The sequence below is a fragment of the Malaclemys terrapin genome, chromosome 7 (genome assembly GCF_027887155.1).
Source record: "Malaclemys terrapin pileata isolate rMalTer1 chromosome 7, rMalTer1.hap1, whole genome shotgun sequence".
Lineage (NCBI taxonomy): Eukaryota > Metazoa > Chordata > Testudines > Emydidae > Malaclemys > Malaclemys terrapin.
The window spans coordinates 103,799,508-103,822,746 of NC_071511.1; positions in this window are offsets into that span (position 1 = coordinate 103,799,508).

Consider the following 23,239-nt stretch of genomic DNA (forward strand, 5'->3'; position numbering starts at 1 on the left):
CTTTCATTTTCTTTTTAAATGACATGTCTAGGTCTTCTGGTTATGAAAATGGCTTCCTAGTTCTCAGAGTGCATACTGGTGCTCTACTGTCTTTTCAACCTTGTCCACACGAGGAAATTTACCAGCTGTGGACAATGGTTCTCTGCTATGGGTGCAGCTGAACGGGTGATAGAACTGAAACATGTTCAGTACCATTTCAGAAACCGTGGTTAAGCCTTGCTCTGAGTAGAAACAACATCACTGAGAACAGATCTGAATATGGTGATAATTTCAAATATTAATGATAATATTTTAACTATTTCATTGTTGGTACCTGTGTTGAAAATATCAGCTAATGGTTGTATCATGTACCTGTCGCATCACATTGTTCCTTTCCTTTGAAAGAATATTGCGTGGGAATAAGCCTGCAAGTTAAGAAAAGACAGAGATGAATATTCTATTAGATAATCTTCTGATTATTCAGATATCTGTGATACTTGCTATTGCCTTTAAAAATTAGGGGGAAGGTGCGGTAGATGCTATTGAACTCCTATCTTATGGTTTGTGGGATTTTGCGGTTCTCTGTAAAACTTGGTCTAGCAGCATCACTGACAGAGAATTTCACTTTAATAACCTAATAAATATTTTTGATTGACTCTCCTATCTTACAATGGCATCTGGTATTAAAATGTGAGTTTAGGGCAGAGTAGCATACCAGGACGCCCTTCAGAAATTCCACTGATTTATTTTTTTTCTGGTCTGGGGTGGGGGGAGCCCCTGCTAAACAGTGGTTAAGTGTGGCTGTAAAGGAGTATTCTAAGTCAGTTGCAAAAAGAAGCCCTAAATGATCGTTTCTGTTGCTTGTTCAGTTGCAATAGTTTGTAGATAAAGACAAATCTAATCCAGCATTTGAGCATTATTGCCGCTTTTAATATATATTGTTCTGCGTTTTGCATCTATCCAAAATTTCATATCCATTTGCATATCTACTTTGAAATTGTGATATTGTTTTAATATGCTAAATAGAGATTGTAACAGCCATTTGTTTTTAAGTGGTTTTGATTAAATTTTATATTTTGCATTGGTAAAGCACATGAGTTTTAACTGCCTTAAAACAGTAAAAGAAAATTCGAACAGTCAGAAAAATTAAGAGACTATGACAAGCAGGAAAAATAGTGATTGAGCATGCAAATCACTGTGCTTTTTCTTTTAGACAATACATACTCTACTGCCTGCATTTCCCCAAAGATACCACTACAGCCACTCATGGTTGAAATCTGTGCTACCTTTATATAAGGCAATGCGACAAATGATTTAGGGGGAAATAACCTCTAATCAGCATAACTTCATACCACACAGCACAGAATTATTGTCAATTTAATTCTGTCTTCTCGACACAAAACTCTGAAGTGTTTCTTCCAGTTGAAGTTTTGTAGTTGAATAATAAATAAAAGAGGGTACAGTGCAAGTACTGCATAATGTAATTGTACTCTCTTTGTTCTTGTCAATCAGTTTTAACACAAGTTATATAGTCATGGATGTCATAATGAGAGTATTCTTAGTGGATGGTTTGGAGTTTCACTACAATCATCTCACGTAAGAAAGTTCTCTTTAATAGAGAGGTGTATGGTGAAGCTTTCAGGTGCTTTATAAAACTTTGACTTTCCTCCTACTAAAAGGAAAAAAGCACAATAATGCATGCATGAATTGCCAATAAATCAAAGGCTTGCTTTTTTTTAATTCCTATTTTGACATGTACATACATAGCATTTTTAAGAGATAGCTCCAAGGTAGCTTTTCAGTCCTTGATCAGATCATGAATTTAATTAATTCAGTGTCGACATGTCATAGATTTAAACCCTTTAGAATTACATTTTTAATACAGATCTAACATTTAATGTCTTTTTCATTTTTTTCTTGTGAAATAAAAAAATGCTTTAATACTCTATAAGCATTTTTTTCTCCCTTATTATGAGGCTGTGGTTCACTCCTAATTGTGGGGCTGGAAATTTATTGTAGTTTCAAATTAAGGAAGCAGACAAGTAATCCAGTGTAAAAAACACTGTTCTAACTTCAAGAAGAAATGGGTATATGTGTTTAATTTCTCTTTAGGCATACAGCTGTACAGCCACTGTATAATGGAAGGTTTGAGACAAAATGGTCCCCCACCACCTTACCTCCGTGTAATGCAATTTAGCTTCATTAAATTACTGGAGGGCCAGTTACTTAAGCAGAATATTGATTTTCAGTCTGGGCCATGTTTAACATAATTCTGCGTAGGCAACAGCTAATTCTGCATTTGAATCTCACATCCTAATGGCATTACAAGATGCAACTGACCATAGGCAAGCACTCTGCAATCGGGTGTCATAGTCTGTGGCAACCATTCTTAGATAAAGCAGCTCAATTTGCCTTTAACCCTTTCTTGGTGGAGCATATCTCTGCATGCTTCAAAGGACTGCCTTGACAAATTTCTTGTTTCTTCAATGAAGCTGCCGTCTTTTATCTGGGGATGTGTAGCCTGGAGCTAGGTTTTGGTACTGTAAAGTATCTGCAGTGCTATTCTATTTTTCTTCAGCAACCTATATCTCTGTCTATATGGCAACAGATCCACTTATAGATAGTGTTAAAGTAGGAATTTCTTTCTGTTCTTTGCAGATTATTTTCCAAACCTACTTATAGTGGTGGGCTTTGTTTTAATTAAAACAGATTGAAAATAACCAACTACTCAACAGGAAAGTATACAAGTTTACAAGCCATTGAATAATAATAATTTAAAATGGTTCCCAATGAATTATATGTTGGTGATGAGTTGGAATTAAAATAGTGAGTGTGTGGGGAGATATTCTTGTTATTGCACAAATTAAAGAAGTGGGCATTAAAGACACTGTTGTATCCCTCTAGGGTTTTATTGAATACCCCGGTACAAGATGGACTTTCAGAGACTTGCGTTGCAAAACTTCCTTGCCCAGCTGAAACTCTAGTTAAGTTAATTGGTGTCTTGAATATACAGAATAATACTGGACTGGGCTTCAAGTTACAATATGCAATTCTATTTAGCTTTAATTAGACTAAGAACCACCCATATAGATCTCTTTGTAGGATCAGGGGCTAAAATGTAGCCCTTTTCTAGAAATACTAAGAGCAACTGAGCAGAATTTGGCCCACTAAATTGTTATTTTCAGAAATGTTCATGCAGCATTGAGAGCTGCTTGAGAGCACCTTTAAGTGTAAAATACTAAGGGCCCAAATTTTAAATGGGCTTTAGCCTGGCTTTCCTTTTGTGTGTAGCTTATATCTCACCCAGTCCCCCAAAAAGAAATTGACTTAAAAATTCCTCATTATAGCCTGGATTCTGCATAGACTTAAGCATATCCTTAACTTTATGCACTGGGGTAGTCCCATTGATTTAAATTACAATGGGAATGCTCACCGTGTGTAGTGTGAAACACATGTTTAAATCTTTGCAGGATTGAGGATTGTGACCTATATAATTTACATGTGCCAAAAATAGACTTGAGCTGGAAAATGTAGATTTGAGATTGGATTTTGAGCACATTGGTGTTCAGGATTTGGAGTTTTGGTTTCATTTCATCCCAATAATATATAAATATGTCTATTAATAAGAGCAAATCAGAGAAGCGGGAAGGAGAGAGATGGATGGAATTATTGATCATAGGTTTGCAGGTCTGTAGGATCTTTTTTTTTCTTTTTTCTAGATTCTTAATTCATCATGGTTTTAAGAAAAGAAACAAATCCAGGCACTAATAAAGAATGCAGTGATATAAATCTTTAAAACTGTCACTGGTTGCTCAAGGGTTGGATCATTGAATATGTTCTCTGGAAGTGGGTGAGATTAAATTCTTTAGAGGGGATATATGAAAATTAAACCAAAAGAAGGGAACTTCAGTAGGCCTATTCATGAAGGTAAAATAAGCTGTAGGTAGGCCTGATTGAAGAGAAAATAAAAATAGATTAGGCAGATTTCAAAATAGAATTAACTTCTCTGAGCAAAACCAGGGGCAACAATTAAATATGATTTCCAGAATGAAACAAATAAATGTATATACATGTAAAATCATTCTTAGATCTGCATAGGGAGGGATCCCTCTTCACAAAAGGTCTTACCCTCTGTCTGCATGGAATGAGAACGGGTTACCACCATAGCATTGACACCCTCCTCCTCTGTGCCCAGGAAGGATCCTCTGCAGATCCCATACTAAGAGAGAGAAAAGAGATGGGCAGGTTGAGGACAGCATTGGGAAAGCCAAGGGTAAGAATGGTGATGTGGGCACATGTTATCTGCTCTCCAACCATGGGCATGTTTCCCATAGAAGCTGCATTATCTTTTCTGTGCTTCTTGGGTGTGGGTAGAAGGGATAGGGAAGGCACAGTGGGTGGGAGATAGCCATGTCTGGGGAAGGCCCTGGTATCATGATTTTAAAAGAGACGTGAAGTTTTGCAGATCTTGTTGCTGCTGCTGCTGCTCCTGCTGTCATCATGTGAATTACACACGCTTGTGGGACTTCTTCATGTTAACTCATTGGGGTTTTGTATCTTGCATGTTCTTTCCATTTTCCCTCTCAGGTGTAAGTAGTTTGCTATTATTTGAAATGCCTTTGAGGTTCAGCCTGGAAGAAAATATGCAATATGCACAATCAGTATTTCATTGGGAGTCAATAACTGGCATCAGGTGCATTACTTACCATTCTGTCAAGGATTTGGCATGCCAGCTGATTGATACCTATGTGATTCTCATGGCACTGAACATAATTTGTTCCTTATCACATTTGCACACACGGGCCATAGTCTTTGGTTGCTTACTATATGCCCTATATCTTTGCTTTTCATATAGAATGAAGAATGGTACATAGCATAACTCTCATTTCAGTTCTGTACAGTTATAATTCTTCCCCTAAAATACTAAGGTGTATCATCTAAACCATACTGGTTAGATAAATAGGAGAAAAGAAAAGGGAGGGATGAGATGCCTAAAGAGGCCTGCAGTATGTGAAAGTGGAAGAAGTTACATTCTTCCTCTCTCCAAATTAATGGCCATTTCCCTCCATCTTTCCTCACACTGACTAGCACCTTATTATGCTAGTAGTCCCATTGATTTCAGTGGAGCAACTCCCAGAGTAAGGTGCTACTTACTCTATGTAAGGATAGAAGAATCCAGCCCTATATAATTAATACAAATATGTGCATAATTTAAAGCTGCCCCAGGACAGCCTTAAATTACATGATAACCATGCAGACACTGGTCTAGGAAGAAAAACATGGGGAGTCTCTATTAGTGAAATTAATTATATGTAAGATTGTCTTCAATAACCATGTGGGAATGATTAAGTAATCAGTCAAATAAAAGATTTAATAATAAATTCCCCATCAATTATACAAGAACACCCAGTAAAACTTAAGTAAAAATGATTTTAAACACATTTATATTAACATTAGTGGTACTGGAAATATATAATACAAACATAATATCTTGTGGCAAAACATATTCATAATATAAAAATAAACAAACCCAAAATTGTACTTCCTGTGGAGATTGAATGGCTCATGAGACTTGTAATGGCATAAGGCGATTTTAGATTCTAGGTCAACTGTATGAATCCAGCCCAGATCAGTAGTGACTGAAGGTCTGTACTATCTCACTGACATTCAGTAGCTTCTGTAAAATAAGTTAGCAGTGACAGTTCCTAGTATACACACATATTCAGGTCATAAATGTCTCAAGTGGAAAGACCCAGAACTAAATAGATACGGAAACAACTACAGGAGATCTTTCCAAAATAGGGTAGTGCAAATTGGTGGGGCAGAAGGGAGGGAGAGATGGAGGGATCTACAGTGCCACTGCTGGGTTAGCTATTCTGTGAACAAATACAGACTTAAATTTTCAGGTTCCCAATCTATCATTTTTCTTGGGCACTAAGATGATTCCAATAATAATACTTTTGGTGCCCTGTATACATTCTGACTCTTCACTGTCACCACTATCCTTGGTGAATGGTGCCCTGCCTTATATTGCTGTGTTGGTCAAGTCCACACTCGTACTAAGAATGATAATTTTCCATTGAGTTGTTAAATGTTGTCACCAAGCCTTCATGACTGTCCTGCGTGGTGGAATATAGTGCAAGTAATATGCACAGAAGCAAAATAATATCAATACAACTAAACGAATAGTGGCAGGAGAATTTATCCTCAATATCAATCTGTCACTAGAGGTCTGATCCAAAGCCCACTAAGGTCAACGGCAGTCTTTGCACTTACTGTAATGGGCTTGAGTTCAGGCCAGTACCCATGTCAACTTCTGAAAGGTAGAATTCTGTGTCATGTAAACAAGACACATACATCTATGGGGAAATATAGATGCATATGTCAGACAATCAAAGTGATGTACATGATGAAAACAAATAAAGAGCAGGCCAAATTATGCATATTTGAGTTTGACTTAAATTCCACCACCGTGCTATGGTGATGTTATAATTCTGGAGCTAGATTTAAGTACATCTAGATTTAAGTACACCATCCTTTCAAGTCATGGGGGGGAAAAGGTTCCACACAAATCTTTTTTTCTTTTCTTTTTTAAAACCTGAAATTGTAACATTTTAATCCTAAGTAAACAATTAAAATCTGTAGAATTAATCTGTAGAATTTGGGGGCAAAATGCTCATATCCTGGCATAGTAACTTAAACCTTCTCACTTCCTTTTCTGATATGTTTAAAATAAATGTACTGATTAATGAACGAAAAAAGAAAACATTTGTGTTGAAACAAAATTAAAACTCTCTTGGTACATTTTTAACAACTTTCCAACAATTTTGTAATAAAAAATACCCTCTGCTTTTCTAATAAAACTGTTTTTATTGGATGTGGAGACACCTGTATAAAAACGGAAGGTTTGTGAATAAATCTGTCTGTAACTGACACAGTATTCATTTCCTTATTAGGCCTTTTTTCTTCACTGAAGCCAAACAGAAAACTCTTCCCACACATCTTACATGACTGCTAAATGGTAGAGACCTGACACCTGCTCTGATTCACAATGTTATTTGTACACAATATTTTACAGGCAACATTTCAACCGATAATTGAGCTTCTAAGTAATAGTTAATTGGTAAATATTTTTGATTTACATGTATGTTATAGTTAAGCTTCTTTGGAGTCTTGAATCTGGAGAGTGCTATAATATTTTTCAGCAATGGCATACAGTTAAAATTTGTGTGTGTGTTATCAAAATCTGAGAAATAACCTGCCAAACTAATCATTCCTTCCCAAGAGTCTAACAGAAGGCCTGGATGTTAATTGCATTTAACCTAGAACAGCGGAGCATTTTTTTTCTTTATACAATAACTAATATGTAAACTACTGTTGCACTTTGAAATTACTTTCACTTAAATTCTATTATTGAAGCTCCACAGTGGAATATATCTAGGGTCCATTTCATTAAAAAAGACTAATTACACTGGCACTGTGCAATGTACCCGCCAATCTTGTTCTGTATGATTCAAAAATGAACATTCAAGATATACAGTACACTGATTTGTGCTGGCAGTTGTGATAGAGGTTTATGTGAGTATGCAGCTGAGCCCACAAATCAAATTCTGGTTGAGAATGGAAAGACACCTCGTTTCCTACAAAAAGCTGGAATTTACATAGAGTGGCTAGCAACTAGGATCTATCCAGAGTACCTATCTTTTTGTTTCTGTGTTCAGAAAAAAAACCCACACAAACAAAACAAAACATATACTTTTACAGTTTCTTTTATCATATAGTATGCCAAAACTATTTACAATTACACACAAGACACTACAAATATGCATCTACCTCTGGGGTGGAGCATGACAGCCAATCAGCACACTATATTGTGACACAAGTACAAGTTGGTAATGACAAGCATTTATTTCCTAACCACAGTCATGTGACATGGACCAGATTTATAAATGTTTAATATTATTTTCATCTGCAGGGGGTTCCATAACCACTGACTGCAGAGGCTACTGTGACAACTTGCCCTTTTTGGAAAATCAAATGCAAATAAACATAATATGAACCAAAACAAACAACCATAAGCACACAATAATAATAAATTACACACATATACACATATCTAGGATGGAGCTCAGAGAAAACAATCTGAACCCCAGGACCAATGAGGAAATTGTTCTGCTTCTTACTGACGGATAAAAATTAGGACTTGGTGAAATTGTTTAGATAATTTATTTTTTGCCAAAAAATGCAGACTTGGGTTGATTGAAACATTTTGTGAATTTGTGTTGAGTTAACCAAATTGTTTTGGTTAAAAATAAACAAACTTCTGGAAAAATTGAAACATTTTGTTCTGACATTTTTTGAAACAAAACATTTTGATTTTTTTCATTCAAAATGTCTTTTGTTTTTCAATTTTCTTCAATTTAAAAAAATAAAAATTCAGTTCTCAACCCAAACAAAATATTTCATTTTGAGTTGAACAAAATGTTTTGTCTGACCTAAATAGAAGAAAAATTAAAACAAAAATTGAGTCAATCTGAAATGTATATTTGTTTAATTTGGTTTGGCTACCAAACCCCAAAATTGGTGGTTTGCACAGATCTGTTAATAACTGCTATCTCTAAGTGGCTTTCTGGTTGTACAGGCACTGATTCTCTAAACGGTTCCTTCTGTAATGGCCATTTAGGCTGTGGAGGTAGATCTGCCACCTAGAACCTGTGTTTGTTGCTCCTTGTACCCTTCATTGGCAGTGACTGTGTGGGCACATGTGACATCTGTCAGCACAAAAGCACTGTCAGTAGTATTCTGGAAATCCTCAAGGAGCAGAAAACCAGCATTCTTAGTTTTGTTTAGCTGTGTTCTGGTCTTGTAGAACTGACCCTGGGGGTGGTTATGCCATATGACCTAGGTGTCGATGGAATAGCTGTTACCTTGACAATTGCCAGCCATTTTCTCTTTGAAATGTAATATTCTCTCCCACTAGCAATGGGAGCTTTCTGGTCATAAGCATTTCTTTTCTTCTTTAGTCTCTCATTTAGTTTCATGGCATATAATTCTTTGGTAACTACTTCAAGCTTGTCTTTGGGTCAATAAGCTTGTTATCGGTATTAAGATTTTTGTCCTTGTACTCATGAGTCTCTGAATTAGTGATGCAATAATATACTAACAGTGATAGATATGGACCCCTTGAATCTGCTAAGGTTTTTTAAATTAAGTTTGCTGGTCTTTGTACTGAATTTTCTGCTAATTTAATTGACTGTGCCTAGTAAGGGCATGAAATTGTGTGCTTGAACTGATCTTTCACAAAGAATTGTCAAAATGACCACTCATGAACTGTGAGTCAGCAGCCGTTGTTAACTCATCTGCAGTCCCATGGATACTTCAGCACATGAGTCTCATGTGAAAGATCTGTGTATATAGGGTCTATGATAACGGATGTGGGGGAAAACCTGCGTAGGGATATGAGAATTATCCTGTCCAACTTCATTCAATGCATTTATCCATCAAGGAGTGGCTAAAATTCACACCACTTTCAGGGTTTGCTGTTCTCATGTTTCTATAGGAGCTATGCTGCTAGTGCCCCCCTCCGGACAAACCCGATCGAGATGGTGGAGGCCCCACAACACAGAAGGAATCCTTGTGGGGTTGGTTAGGGGCTGGTGTGTGTCCCCTTCTTCTTCAGCCCTTCAATTGCCTCCCCATTTGCAGACTCCCCAGCCTATGAGAGGAAATGGGAATGATGCCACAGAGAAAGCTGTCTTGGTGTCTCCCTTTCCTCACCTCTGGGGTGGAATCCACAAAGGGTTTGACCAATTCCCCACGGAGATGAAGGAGGATGATTTGGGCTACAAGAGGTTGCATGACATTCCAATCATCAGCTTTGGAAAGATAAAGGGTAGAGCTGATTCTTCTGGAAGTTTAAAAATATAACTATAAGCAGTCTCAGTGTTTCAAACCTGAAGCTTAGCCCACCCTACCACTCCTCTGACTGTCTGTGGTGGCCATAGACAGCAAATATCACCCTTCCGTATCCCACTCTTGTATATGTATCAATTCTTAATCAACATTACAGTAACTTTGCTTCTCTTTTTTTTATTTTCAGTATAATGACAAAGGTATTACTTAGTCTGAGTTTCAGAAAATCCCAACCCAATGAACCAGTCCCATTCCCCCAAATAAGGTCCATTAAAACATTGCAAAAATATTGAAGTATGTAACAATATGGTGGTTTCTGTTTCATTAGTAAGGCGTTCCTGCCAAAAATGTGAGACTTTTACAACTTCTTGGCATTGAAAGTACACTTGACCTTGTGCTAGATTGTAGGAACTTATTCTTCTAAAATCCATCTTTTAAAACCCTTTATTTCCCCCCCTGAATATACATAATGAGCTTATCAAAGGAAAACTCTGACCCTGACCCTTCTTACAGCTGTACACTCAGAAGAGATGTCGTCTCTTTTTGGAGATGCAGCCTGTTGAAATGGAGACAAAAGAAAATAAAAAAGAAGCTTAATCTGCGGCAAGAGTGTTTAAGAAATGACACAAATAGTAATTTCTAAAGAGCCAGTTTTTTGGCTCTGTTAATAAGTGTCTGTGATATTTAGTAGACTTCATGGATTTAGGAGCAACCTTGTGGTATTCTAGCAAAACTCTGAGCTTCATGGGTATGAGATGTAATGTGAGTCTATTGACCTCTACTGCCTCTAAGGGTACGTCTACACAGCATTTTGGACCAAATGGGAACGAGCCACTCCTCTCCCTAGGCTTCAGAGCCTAGGCTTCAGAGCCTGAGCTCCAACTTCAAAGTGCTGTCTATACAGCTATTTTTAGAGTGCTAGCACAAGCTCTGCTGGCCCAAATCTGTCAACCTCGACTGGGAGGCTCACTCCTACTCCGTCCAAAATGCTGTGTAGACATACCCTTAAGGAGCATTGGAATAATACCTGCTGAAGGACAGTAGAGAAGACGAAGTTAACTGTTTAGGTGGAGATGAGAAAAGGAATAATGACAGGTCTATGGGGCAGGGACTGTTCTGTATTTATTCTGTGCTTAGCACAATGGGGTCTTGGTTCATGAATGGGTCTCCTAGGTTCTATCACAATACTGCTATTACTAATAAATAACAGAATATAAGCTCTGTAGTATGAAGAGGTAATTAGAAACTATGTACCCTATAACTGTCCTAGCCACCAAGTTGCTGTCCAAGGAAATGAGAAGAACTTCCTTAAGACACTCCCACTGCCAGGCTTAGGCAGGAACAGAGGGAAGCACATGTATTACTAAGGTACTAAGTACTAAAGTATTTACCTTTTGGTCTAGTAGTAAATCCTCCTGAAAAATCTTTGCCTAAGAGGTAATATAGTGAGTTAATCTATTCATCTGTCAATTTTTAACAGAAGGACATTTTGGTATATGTTGTGTATGCTCAGCTTTATCTAAATAATCTGAATGAACAGTCTCATTGATTTGTGCATTATACTCATAACGACATTATATTTGAACTTGGTATGAAATAAAATGCTTTGGTCAGTCAATACTCTTCAAGAGAGCACTTCAAAGATCTTATAAAAGGGTCAGTGACCTGTACATTGAGATTGAACCTCTGCTGTCTAGGGAAAGACCCATCTGCACTTGGTCTTTGAACCTGCCCTTTCCGCCTTTCCCAAAGCACTATACAAACCAATAACTTATTACAACTGAGTGTTTTCAATTGTGCATACAGGGAAAAACATCAAAACAATACAGCAAAATATAATCCCTATTTAAAAGAGTGTTTCAGATTGTTTCACTGCCTCTTTTTTCATGTATAAAATGCTCAATACTTAAAAAGACTGCTTTGAATATAAAGGTTTAGTGCACATGTCTCTTCACCTATTTATTACTCATATTCAGTGACTAGCCAAATCTGGGACCATTTATCTTGGATTTCACTAAAATGGACCCAGATCCAAAACCAGAATAATTTACATTTCCCATCTCTCCTCGGTGTGTTGGGGGTTTACATAGAATGGGTCCTAGATCTGAACTACCCCTGGCTTTCTTTGGTTTTGCAACCCAAAAACTAAAGGTGGGCCCAAACTAAAACACATGAATCCAAACATTCCTTATCTCGTGGCTGTTTAAAATCAAGCTTGGAGAGAGACGTACCATTTGCAAATGGTTTCTATCTTTCTAATGGGCTGATTTCCAAGACTCCAAATCTGAACACCCTTAAAGTTTGTGGTGTCTGAAATCTGGATGAGAATTTTTCAGCTTGAGTCCATCTCTAAACAAAACACAGCTTACAAGGTTTTGTAAGACGAAAACAAGCACTAATATGCCCAGTCTCTACTCTCATCCAGAATGTTATTCAAAAGATGTGAGAATATTGAACAGAAATACCACTCATTTTCTTTCTGCACATATAGCTTCTTTTGCCATATTGACTCAGGTATCCTGCAATAAGAGAGATTTGTTTACAACTGAAATTTAGGGACACTTTTAAGATAGAGGAGTTTGGTTGTAATCAGAATTCCATTCAGGAAGACTATGATTTACAGACATTTCTAAAAGCAGAAGTACTCTGGGCCATTATTTAAAAGGCTAGACTTTTAGAGTTATTTATAAATACCAATATAACAGAAGCAGTTTCTAACTTCGCACAGTAAGACGCTATTCATCATATAATTCAGTGGAAAAATAGAGGAGCTGTAGGAAGTGACAATAGAAGGATAGCATTCCAATGCAGAATCTAATCTAGATAAAAAAAAAGGAATATTTTCCTCTTTTGAAATCAAATTGCAAAATGTAAAATAAGTGGATATAAACAGCCAATTGTCCCAACACCATTTTTTTTTCCTGGGCAAACCGTGCAAAAAACCTAAAACTCACAATGGAGCAACTTCCATTTTAGATCAGTTTCTCCTCCTCTAACATGGTCTATTTATTTTTATTGGTTTGTTTCTCATTAAATCCTTCAATTACTCTGCAGTGTAAAATGGTGAAATTATTGGCATGTGCCACTTTCATCATGTATTTGAGTTTGCTTATTACACTTGCAGAAAATGCTTGAATGGTATTAGACTCTGCTGTGGATTGAGACAGAGTTAATAAATATTATTTGGTGTTTTTTCCCTGAGAAGCACTGCTTTTCTTGATTGTTTTTTACAGTTGGATTGGGAATATTGATTTATTCACCACTGTTACAATAATTGTATACAAGGAACAAAAAATGCAGAGGTAACATTTCATCAGCTCAAACAGATTAATTAGTTGTAGTAGATTAGGCACAGTGTTACACAGAAAGATATGCATTTAGAGGAAGAAAAAAGTTTTTTTTTAATCTTAAAAAAGGCAAGAGAATTTAATAGAGATGTGATACACTGAACTGTTTGGCTTATTATTCAATCAGTGTTTTCAAACGACTATTAAAGGACAACTTTAAATATTAACTCTTCTTTTTTAAAATAAAAAATAGAATGTAATTGTTGAATACATAATTCAGAAAAATCCCTTTACCGTACCTATACAAAAAGGTTAACTCAATATCACTTCCTAAATTTGAAATTTTAGAGGGATTATATCTCAATTCTACAGCAAAGACATTTAAGATCTACTCGTTTTGTCAGCATGTAGGATATCATGGAAATCTATGTCGTTTTCATTTTTCTCTTTGTGCATAGCATTGTGTGGGGGAGGTATGTAAATATTATTGTGCTTTGCATGAGGTTAACTTGGCTATGATACTGCAATTTTTTTCAGTAAAGGTTATGAGACATTAACAAGAGTTTAAAAAGTGCTGTGGTTGTTCCCTATTTGACCCTTACTGCGGGGAACTGAAATTTCCCAATGCCCGGGACCACTGACCTCAAGAGGGCAATTAAGCAGTTTCTCCCAAGGTTTCAAGTTTTAAGTTTTCTGAGTATTAAAAAAGAGAAGAAAAACATGCTTTAAAATATATCTCTCTCATATTCTACAGGAATCCACAGTGCCCTAGACAATGGACCTTGCCTGACATACTGATTTTCTTTTTAACCATCTGTTAAATCATCCTGGCTTACAACATATTAGACTTTGTAAATGCTCTGAAATTTTCAAACCAGTGCATAAGAATTCAGCTGCTTGGCTTTCAGTTTACTTTACTAATCCAAACACTGAGAGACTCCAAACATACAGAGCCAGCTCCACAGGTCCATTAAGGCTGGGTGGTTTTTTGGTCAGTCTAGCACTTCAACCTTCAACCCCACTTAAAGGGCCCCTGGAACAATCCTCCAATATAGGGCAATTCCAGGGTTGCACTCCTACATCACCCTCACACCAGGGTCTGGTGCATCCCAGGTGGGTACACCTCTACCTTGATATAACGCTGTCCTCAGGAGACAAAAAAATCTTACCGCGTTATAGGTGAAGCCGTGTTATATTGAACTTGCTTTGATCCACTGGAGTGCGCAGCCCAGCCTCCCCCTCCCCGCCGAGCACTGCTTTACCGCATTATATCTGAGTTCGTGTTATATCGGGTCGCATTATATTGAGGTAGAGGTGTATATGTATTTCATTGTATGTGGCATTTTGGGAACAATCTCCTGATTTTGTCTGAAACAGCTACTACATCACCCTGTTCCCAGAGGCCTTGCCTGCTGGAATGGTTTTCTGGGCCAGCAACTGGCTGGTGTAATACATAACTGTGGGGAACCAGCCTGGCACATGGCAACCCAGAGCTGGTGAAGAGGGCGTAAGTTATTTAAGACACTTTTGAACCCCCAGGTCCTGAGCTATAGCTGGCCACACAACAATCAGTCATAGGGATCTGGCCCACAGTATGTTGAACCTGATCCTTAAGCACTTGGTGGAAAACTCCAGTTAACATTAGTGGGAGTTACACATATGTAAGCATTGCAGAACTGAGCAATGTTGGTCTCTGTTCTATTATTGATGCTCATGAGCACATATTGTCCGTAGTACCTTATGCAGGGTAGAATCCTTTTCAATTGTGCAAAGCCAGACTAAACAGGCTTTGTTCAGATAACCTATGGGAGAGCGAATGGGATAAGAGCTTCCTTCCCAGTAGTCACTCCTTAGATGCTACTCTAGCTTCCAGACATTAAAAACAGAACATGGCAGGTCAGTGATGGCAGCAAAAACAGCAAGTGAGAGTGTGTACATGTGTGCAAAGTGATGCCACTTGCAATATCATACATGCCTGATGGTGTGGGTTCTCCTGTGGGTTTAATATTCAAAAGCATGTGCTGGGCTTAATCTTCAACCAACTCCCTGAACTTCACTAACGGTGTGAGAAGCAGATGTAATGTGAATTAAAGAAATAAAATAAAGTATTTTATCGAGCAAGAAGGAAAAAAAAATTGAGGCCTAGAACCCTTATTGCCTACTATCTGTATCACTGGCCCACACCCACCCCTTTCCCCAATGCATTCTGAGTGGTTCAAACTGTGACTGAGGAATGTTTTCGGAGCGCTGTGAATTACTGAGTGTATTAAACTCCTTTGAAGTTGATTTCAATGGGCGCTGAAGAGGCTCAGTAGCACATGGCAGGAGTGGGCTCTCACTGGCTGCTTTGGTGAGGGTCAGACAGGCTCTGTGAGAGCACCACCCCAAATGCTGAATATTACTATGTAAATTGGGGATTAGACTTTGATCTCAAATGTCCCCGAACTGAAAACATTTGAGTTTTGGGGTTTGGATTCATGCCCACCTCTAGCATGCCTGGAAGCTTCTACAGATGTAGAGTGAAAAGAAGATCACTCTTAATCTCACTATTTACTAACATTTTAATCAGGACGTCTGGAGTCTTGTTCTCCAGTTATTTGGTACATGAGTTCTAGATGCCTTCTAGGACAGTTATCTCCTAGTGCGGGTCTCACCTTAGGTATGCCATCTATGTTTGTTCCAACTGATTTTAGCTGCAAGTGAATTATAATCCACTGATTTACTGTTGTCTCTGTCCGGTTACAAACTGATGTGCTTGCATACTTAAGAAAGAAGACAAAAATTAAGATAAGGCTTGCTGGGCCGAATATCTGTCCTCTCCTCCAGTCAGCACCCTTGCACCACAAATTAAAGGGGCTGGCAACAATCTGTGAACTTAAAAAAAGAAGGTCACGGAAGGTCAGTTTGTAGTTATTAAAACACTGAGTGCATCCTCTTAATTTGTGGAGGAACAAGCACTGTTTTTCAGAATTAAAACGCGAAACATCATTATGAAACTGTACATGCGGATTTCTTTCCAATATACCCTCAAGCATCTCAAGTAGGGATTGATCAAACAGTTTCAATGAAGTCCAACTCAAAAAAAAATCAAATCAGAGGGTTGTGAGGATTCTCAGTCAGTGTTCAACAGCATGCAACAGTAGCTTTCTTGTATATTGCCTGGATACTGGCTAGACACTAGAAGGCTTTTGTAGACTCTGAAATGATAAAGGAATATATCCTTGTAGCCAATGATATATCATTATAACAAATGATGCAATACTAGTGATGAAGATGAAAAGTGGTACTCAAAGAATTTGTAAAGATTCTTTCCTGCATGTCGGGTGTTCAAACAATTTGAGATTTTACGGTCACAATATCACAATTTTGAAAATGAAGAGAAAAAATGCACACTTGCCTAAACTAGTGATAAATCAATTGACTTTATTTTGTCCTAATAAGTATCTTTGTTAAATATTGGGTCACTGCTTCCCAGAAGATAATTTATATAAATAATAGTAAGAAGGCATTTTGAGGAATTCTACATCAATCAAGAAAATGACTGATTCCTTCCATCCACAAGGGGCCATAGGAAGTAGATTGATAGAATTTTCCATCAAACTTAGTGCATCCCCCGTTTCAAACATCTCTTTCTGCTAGACTATGAGCAAAATATTCCACATGCTGTAAAGGACCATCATTAAAGAGGTCAAAGTTTTAACATCGATAACAGCTCTTCAGGATACTTCTAGGGCTTCTGTGGTATTTGATTTCTCATTAAGAAACAGTTTTAGAAAATCTTGTTAGTTAAAAAGCATATTTGATTTTTTGTGCAAGAATACAGAACACAAATATAAACCGTACAATTCTTGGGTAAAATGAGCTGAGATTAAAGTGGTATGTAAATGGTTATATGTATTTATTTAAGAGGAGAGGGAGAATATCCACAGTTACAATAATTCGGATATTTTCATTTTTTACTGGGATATATACTCTCATGTGACAGACCATCAGCCGGCAACTGACTGGGATGAGAAAGAAATGCGTCTTATGGTAAGGTTATTCCATAATTGTCCACTACTGGGTTTCTCATAATATCCTCTGAAGCAGCTGGAAATGCAGCCACAATCAGAGACATAATAATGAACTGGATGGATCAGACAACTGATCTGATCTATAATTTCTCTATTCCTGTGTCAATCATTCTTTATGGAGATCTTAAGTGATCTAAAAACACCCTGTTTCTGAGAAGCATAATAAAACAATTATAGCTTCATAAGAAACCTTTACAGAAAACCTGACGTCTTTCAGCAGGATCATGACACTTAAAAACAGTTACAAGGCAAACAGATATAGCACATTAAAATTATTTCAGTGTGTCATGACTAGCTCTTGTTTTTGAAGGGATAATGCTGAATCCCCCAATTTCATATCATGTAACTGTGCTGGATAACTGAACAACATCCAGGGCATTGTTATTTCTAGACTTAGGCATCAGGTAATGCATTGGTAAAATGCTGTTCTATAATGTACCACACTATATATTTGATGGGGCTTTAAATTACAATTATCTTCAGCATGAAGAGTGATTGCTGCAGTTCCCTGGCCCCTCTTTCATGGCCATCTTAAATGCTATAGCCTAGACATGCCACTGCAGACTGTGGTGACTGACCCAAAACTCAGAGAGTTACCTTCACAATAGCAATTTTTGATCAAAAGGAAATTATTATTGAATAATATTCATAGGGGCAGGATAAATGCACTGCCAGATAAAACAGTGAGGGCCAAATCCTCCATGACTCATTCTTTATACAAAATCCTCACTCCCCAACTGAGCAAGTGTCTGTTCTTATCATACCAGTGTTAATTACAGCAGCATTTTGTCCACTATTTAAAAAGTAAAACATATTGCTGTCGAGTAATAAGTGGCCATGACTTTAAATACATCGAGAGAGAGAGAGAGAGAGAGAAAATGCCATATTTATCTAATCCCTTTACTGACAATACCACACTTTAAATTAAATCATGGCACTAGTTGGTTTTTAGGGTAATCAAGTGTTATTCATAAGACACAAGGAAAATAATGTGCTTGATTTCTGCATTTCCTTTGTTCATGACATCTGTAATGTTTTCTGCATCTTCATACTCAGAACTCTCAAAATATTTGGATCCACTTGCACCTGTGAAGCTGTTTACTCAGCTATGAACACAATTATGACATGCAATAGCAGTTGCTTTTCAAATAAACATCTGGAAAACCGTCTGGGTGTAGCGTTGATTCAGATACTGGCAGAGTTTATAAAGATTGTTAATGACAAGAACTCTAATTCCTCCCTCTGTCTTTTGGCCAGAATAATAAATTAAAAATAAAAAGTGAAATACATAAAACTTATGAACATTGGCTTATTTATTAGCAATTGAAATACTGTCCCTAGAAACTTTATTAAAATACTGTATGTTACAAACTCTTTGTTTTGCTCCAATAAATCAATGCAATGACTAATATTTGTGTACTAGGTTCATTTATAACAATTATTGTACATATGCCAGAGCTATGTGTTCACCCTATCTGTTACTTCAAAGACAAAATGCACAATGAGTACTGCATCTAGATCCTAAAATAATCCCAAGAATCATACTACTGAACTCTCGGAGATTTTAATTTTATCCCACTAATGTAAATGTTTATAGTGTTTGCAAAGTTCCCTGAATTGTTCTGCTGGGAATAGGTTAACTGTACTAGAAAATAGTGGATAAAGAACTCAACAGGAGCATAATATAAATATTGTTCTTTTCTGTAGCTGTAATGTGGGAAAACCAGGGCTGTAAAATTATTCAGGTGGGCCCCCTCCTACAAATCCTAAGTGGTTGGCCCATACACAGCTTTGGAGGACCCCAATTCCTTTTGCCAGGCATGCAAAATGTCCATGTTGGACACAACAGGAAGGAAACCAAGACTTCTAAAATGTAGATGCCTTCTCCTAAACCACTTCCAAATCTGGGTTATCAAGGAACCAGACCCCCTATTGCACTTAACACCTGCCACTAGCAATTTGCTTGTCTGCCTTCCTTCACCTATCTGTGCCAGATTCCAAGATTAACAATTCCTTCCCTTATAGTGACCTTGTGGCTCCCCTGCCAGATCCTTTTCTGTGGCATCTCAGGCCATGTTACGGTTAGTCCTGGGATGAGGTCCTGACTCCACCCACATTGTCCTACCCCTTTACTAAATCCTCAAATTATTTGTCAAGTGGCTTCTCTCATGCAGAATGGCCCCCAGAGCTGGGGAAAGGGCTTATAAACCATCATATTAAGTGTGCCCAATAGGCTTTGTTAGCCTTTGTGTCCTACCAATAAGCCTAGAGTCTTCCTCCTCCCTATCTCAAGACCACTAGGGAGCCGAATGCCTAAAAGAAGGGAGAAGGTGGGTTAAATGCCTTAAAAGGAGCCAAGGGTTTTCTTTATCTTGCTTTCCCCATCAGTTCCTCTCCCCTCCCCTCCCCCCCACAATTTTAAGGCTGCAGGGAGGGGGAGGCATTTCTTTGCCCTCCACCAGACCTTGGTTTCTTGATGTCTCTGTTTCTCACCTCACAGCCTCACTTGAGCTTCCTGATGGAAATGTCCCTTCTGCACTTTGGAGAATTACTGGCTCTAAAGCAGAAGCAGCACTTGCCAGGCTTTTTTGGCCATGAAGGCCTGAAGCACCACTATAGCTACTGGCAGGCGATTCACACTCAGATGAAAGGCAACCCAGAGAAGCGTAAGTAATAGTCAGGAAATCACCTCTACTCAATTTTAGGGAGTTGGGGAAGGTGGAGTGGGGGGAGAGTTTTGGAAATAGGAAAGTAGAGAACGTTTATTTCAAGAGAGAGTTAGGCTCAAACCAACCGTCCCAGATCTGCATACCCCTAAAGTTTGGGTGCAGTTCAGATCTGGAGTGGGATCCTAACTTTTTGAAAGACTCCCACTTCCATGTAATGGTGAACTAAAATAATTACTCCAAACACCCTCAAATGTTGGGGAAGTTCAGAAGTTGATCTAGACTTTGAACCACAGGCCCATCTCTATTCCAAACCTTATATACATGACATTTTAAGACAAGATCTTGGCTGTCCACATAAAGCATTGCAGGACAGTGTCTCAGATTGATTTTCATGCTGTGAAGTTAATCTGAATACAATAGATGCTTTCAAAGGCAGATGAAGTTCTTGTTGTGGCACAAAACATCTGGAATTTTACAGCACCTTCAATTGGCTATCTGGATAGCGCTGTACATACATATATATATCCATCTGTCTTGGACCTTCAGGGCTGAGTTCTGATCTTAGCTGAAATGACAAGATATGTGATGATAATCCCCCACACATCCAGGATCTTAACTGAACTCCCTTGAATTACTTAGAAGAAATAGAAAAATAAGCATTTTAGAAAGAATAAGCATTTTAGAAAGAATTAAAAAGAGAATAAAAATAGGTATCTGGAAATGCTACAGTTAGTGTAGAAATCATGAAAAGGATTTAAAAATACAGACAGGAGTTTTGGACAGTTGTGTTGGATAAAACTGTAAGTTCAGCAGAACAGAGCAAAGCTGATAAGGAATAGTTTTAAATGTCTTTTCCCTCATAACTAGATTATTCAGTACAATGTCATTTGCCGCCACTGACATTTTCTTTAAAGTCATAAAGGCCTACATAGTAATAAAAGGGCTCAGAATAAAATTAGGAATATCATGTATAAATTATCTTTAACCTTAGCTTCATTTGGACTGTGACTTTTTAGACCTGATCAATTTTCATGAAACTATCCACATAAAACGGTGAAAAAATATTTGATCCTTGGCTCTCATAAAGCTAGTTGTAACAAGCCTAGTACTTTCTTGATACTTAATGGTGCTGTTGGTGTCTGTCTCTGTGGGCAATTCTGTAAAGCAGGGGATAATTTTGAGATTTAAGATAATTTCTCAGAGCATTGTTAGGGAAAACATCTACACAGATATGCATATTTTATATAAGTGCTGTGCAGTCAAGAACATTCAGTGCTTACTAAATTTTCTGCTTAGTTTAAATAAAGCACTCATTCACTCCTACCATTTTAGGGTTCCCCCTCTCCATTTCTAAAATCAGAAATTAGTTGGGCATAGCACTATGCAATTTTTCCATTTGTTTTTATTAAGGATTTTCTAAAGAATTTTAACACATGGGGGCCAAATTCTACTCTCAGTTACGCCAATGTAAATGAGAGGGTATTTTGACCCATGATGGGTATGGAATGCCATTGGCAGAAAATTTTGGCTACTTCCTACAGTTTGTGAGACTTCTTTAAAATACACCATGAGGTGCCTTGTCTATGTAGTTTTGTAGAAACACTTTAAACTATAATGCAGGGTTAACAAACTCACATAAAATGCACCACAGGCATCCAAATATATATAGAGCATGGTAGTGTATGTGCCTTATACATGCCAGGTAATTAGTTGCCAAATTATCCTGTCAACCACATATCTCTGCACAATGAAAAGGACAAGAATGTTAATCATTGCCCCAGGGAAACAATAAAACACTTGTTTTGATCTGAAAAAGTTTATAAACTTTGAGATAGCACAAAATGTTCAGACCTCTCTTTGAAACCTCTGCCTATAAGAAATCAGCAAGTTAAAGACAGTATGACGGCCAGATTGCATGAGCTGGCACTGTATCGTTTTAAGATAAACACAGATAAAATTGCAAATATATGTAGTTGCATTCCCCTTAACCCCCCTTTTTTTGTCTTCTCAGTCTGTAAACTAAGAGCAGGGATTATGTCTTCAGATGTCTTTGGGCAGCACATAACCGAATGGGGGCTCAGTCCTAAGTGGGACCTCTGGGCATTGCTTTAATGTAAATATTAAGTATTAATGATAATAAAATACCATCCACCTAAAATTACAGAGTGCAGTTGAGTTTAGCTGTGTCTTCTTGTGATGATTTTTATTAATAATTATCTGCTTGTTCCACTGTGCGTAGTATTTTGAACTCTGTCATATGTTTCAATTCACCATTCTAAACACTCCCTTATAAAAACCTGTTGTGCGCCAATATAAAGAGCTCCCAAAGGAAGCCATATCTAATGCACAACAAGTTTTATTGGCCCTAATAATCCAGGAACTATGCTACGTGTTCTTGAGTGCCATATACTGGTACCTTATCTATTAACTAGATAGATAGATATAAAGGAGTCCTGTAACAGTAACCATTGCTCAACAGCCCTGTTGGTAGGTAGGTACTCCATTCAATAAATCAGAAATATAGATCCTATTTTTTTTGTAAGAGAAAAGTGAGTATGGCCCCAATCCTGCCAGATGCTTTGCTCCACTTCCCATTTACTTCATAGGATCCACAGTCCCTTTCTATCATGTAGAACCCTCTTTACAGGCAATTCCAAGACAATAGTGGGATCCAGGAGATGTAGAGGGAAGCACAGGGTTCCATTTGCTATGCAAAGGCACAGGGCCTGGATGGCCATTGCCTCTGCCAGTTCTCCTGAGATTTGTGGACATCTTGGGGAAACCATAGATTCTAGGGCTGAATTCTCTTCCCATGCGATACAGGCAAATCCTATAGATAATCTCCTGGAACTCAGGAGATCTGAATTCAGTTTCTGGCTCTGCTACAGATTGCCTGTGTGACCAAGAGTAAGCCATTTAACCTCTCTGTGTTTCAGCTTCGCTCTGATGAAATGGAGATAATACTTCCATACCTCACAGAAGTGATGAGAGGCTATATTTGTTAATAACTGTGAAATATTTAGATATTATGAAGATGATGGCATATAAGTAAGCTAAATTCAGGAGCTCCTAATGCAAGCAATATTGCTAGACAGGAAGCATTTACAAAGCATTGTCTTCACCTTGGATTCTGATACCCAATTTACACCAAGTTGAAACCTGTTTCTGAATCACTATTGGATTGATGTCCGAACAGACACTCCAGCATCAACCATGCAATACAGACACGCAGCCAAGTTTTGTGTAGCTCCATGACCAACTCCAGCCGATGATTGAGACACGGTTTGTTGACCATAAGATGAAGTTTATGGTTCTGCAA